Consider the following 3,036-nt stretch of genomic DNA (forward strand, 5'->3'; position numbering starts at 1 on the left):
TTTCTTTCTCTTTTTCTTTCTTCTTTCTTCTCTCTCTCCCTCTCTCCCTTTCTCCCTCTTTCTCTTCTTTCTTAAATCCTACCCACCAGTACTCAGGACTTCCACTCCTCTGACCCCAGCAACAGCAGCTCTGACTAGAGACAAGCTCTTCAGTTCTCACGAACAGGTTCCCACATTATTAATGCAGGAGCTTCCAGCTGGGATCTCTCTAGTTAAATAAAACACAAATCCAGGCTTGGTAAGGAGGGATTTTATTTAAAAGATATCGCAAGGGAGAGAAGGGACTCTTGCAGTAGCGGGGACACTTGGCCATCATAGCAGTCTGCAAGCAGGTCTGGGGTTAGGAAAAGAGGGTTCATCTTTCACAGGGAGGAATGAACAAAACTAGAAAGAATAGGGTATAAGGACTTAGGGTGAAAGGGTGATATATTTGGACAATGGATCAGGGGGAGTCTGAGGTCAGCCTGCTGCAGGAGGAGCTGCCAAGGAGGGGCGTGTGCTGGCTCAGGATGAGGATAGGACACCGGGCAGGGACATGGGGAGGGAGAAGAGCTGAACCGAAGTCTGGTTAGCAAGAATGTTGTTCTGATTGACCAGTGGGAACAAAACAGTCGATCACTTATGACGCAAAGAATTGGAATTAGGAAGGGCTGTGTCTGGGCTCGTCATCAATGAGGGGACATCATGAGTCCTCAACGTCCTATGAGGAAGGGTATTTTTTGCAGTGGGCCATTCCCCAGAACGCAGATGGCTCCTTCACTTTACTGTTTTCCAGGATCACAGGGCTTGGGCAGAGCTCAGCACAGTCTCCATGTGGCCAGTCAGGGGTTGCTCAGCTCCCGAGCCCAGGCCGCTCTGCTGCTTGGCTATTTTTGCCAGATGTTGCTATTGGCAAGTGCAGCCCAATGACTGCAGATCCCGGGAGGTGTCACGAGGCCTCTGAATGCCTTGCCTCGTGAGTCAAGGAACTTCTGCGGCCCCTTCCACTGCCTGCAAGGGAAGATTTTACAAGAATAAGAAAACACAGTGAGTTAGGGGGAACCACAACGGTGGAGATATTTCATTTACTTCTCAACATAGCCCAAGCTCCTTGATGTAAACAGTATTTTATTGCAGGGAGTGTGCACACCTGAAATTCATTGAGGGAAAAGGTGTGGCACGCAGCACAGGCACAACCAGAGAAGGCAAGAGAGAACCCCTGACAGCAAAGAGCCGGAGGGGAGGAAAAAGGAAGTGGGTGCTCCTGCGTCCACTATGTGCTCAGGCCTGTGCCAACAGATAGGGTACCTCAGGCAGGTCATTTGATCGTTCTGCAGCTCAGTTTCCTCCTCTGCAAAGGGATAAAAGCAGCATGAACTTTACAGGGTAATTACGGGATTAAGTAAGTTACTATACGTGAAGTCTTTAAAACAGGGAGGCACTTCGCAGGCATTATGTAAGCACAGCCACGAGCAGCAGACGCAGCAGTAGTAGTACTAGCTAGGAGCTTCACATTAGCGCTGCAAATCTCTGCAGAGGAGGTGCTTCCTGCACTTATTAGGGAGGACTGTAATGGTTTGGTCAGGTGTCTGTACCCACCTGAGACTGTGAACTCCATGAGAAACAGAGACCATGATGCTCTTAGAAATGACTGCACCTCCAGAACCTAGCACTGTCCCTGGAACATCACAGCCAATGAAAATATGCGTTCAGTGTACACTAGTGGGTAGGTAAATGGATGGACAGATGAATGAACAGAGGGAGGGAGAGCAGGAGGAAGGAAGGGAAGGAGGGAAAGAGAAAGGAAGGGGGAGTTATACAAAGAGATGGATGGAAGCAGGTACAGCACAGAGGGAGGACAGGGAGGAAGAGAAGGAGAAGGAGGAACGCTAGAAGCCTCTCTATTTCTTAAATCATGTGGCAGATAACGGCTAGGGTTATTGCCTTGTATCGTGAAATATGTTTTGCAGAAGGGGAAAAAAGGGAGGTGTTTTATAATTGGATTTGACTTGTATTCTGACCTAATATTTAGAGGAAATATACCTGCTTGCAGGTATATTTTTGCTGGGTAGCCAGGTGTTCAGATTCAGCACACAGACATCCTGAGTCCTTCCTCCCTGTTCCCTTTCAGCCATAGTATCTTTGGTTCACCTACCTTGCCTTTTACGTGATAAGCTGTTTGATTGGCTGGCCTTGCATTTCAACTTGGCTTCTCATTGGCAGCTTGCAGTTTCCAGGGAAAGTTCAACAGCGTGGGATGAGAGGACAGCTTGTCTTTCATTTTCTCATAAATTCTTGCTTAATGGTTTCCAATAACATTTTCCTCCAGAGATTATTCTGTCACTCGTTCCTGCATGCAGTTTTCTACTACTGAATTGAAACTGTTTGCTTTTTCAATTGACAAATTATAGCAGACAAATGCCACCCATTACTGCATAAACAATTAAGATCCTAGAAAGATTTGCTCAACTGCATTTTATTTGTGACTGGTTTCGGATTTTCTGATGCTGTTTGTGTGTGTGGCAATCGCAGAGTCACCTTCCCTGCCCTGGGCTGCTTTTTCTCTCAACCATATATTTTCAAAAGGTTTGCTGGCCTTGCCTCCCCAGGATATGACCAAAATATTGCAAGGAGTGGAGTGGGCCTGGGCACATGCAGATAAGAATACTGGACATGACCTTGGAAGTTCTGCAACCTCCCCGAGTTGAGTCTTAGTTTCCACATGTGAAAAATATGCACAGTGAACCTCAAGCCACCAGGGTGCCCAGAGGTTTGGACTGAATCCTGCATTCAGAGAAAGCACCCAGGAAGCAGTGTGACTGAATAAATGGACATTTAATCTGGATCTGAGTTGCACTACCTGCTTTTAGCAGCTGGAGAAGCAGGCTGGAGCTGTCCTTGGAATGCTCTGCTTTGCTAAGATAACCATCAAAAAGGGAAAGAGCAAAGCAGGTATCCATTCCATAAATCACTGGTTTGTCAACTCACCGTCCAGCCCTACAGTGAATGTTTGACAAAAACCAAAAGATCCACAAAAGCCTGATCATGCCTCAGAGA

General features: G+C 47.0%; 1 long non-coding RNA gene across 1 annotated transcript; it reads right to left on the minus strand.

The window, feature by feature from the left end:
- Positions 1–237: 237 nt before the first annotated feature.
- LOC114679253 (uncharacterized) lies at positions 238–2,560 on the minus strand. Its single transcript, XR_003730962.2, has 2 exons — positions 2,135–2,560; positions 238–990 (listed from the first exon to the last, which is right to left on the minus strand). It is a non-coding gene; the product is annotated as an uncharacterized LOC114679253 (long non-coding RNA).
- Between the last annotated feature and the right edge of the window lie 476 nt (positions 2,561–3,036).

The sequence above is a fragment of the Macaca mulatta genome, chromosome 7 (assembly GCF_049350105.2).
Source record: "Macaca mulatta isolate MMU2019108-1 chromosome 7, T2T-MMU8v2.0, whole genome shotgun sequence".
In the NCBI taxonomy this organism is placed as follows: Eukaryota; Metazoa; Chordata; class Mammalia; order Primates; family Cercopithecidae; genus Macaca; species Macaca mulatta.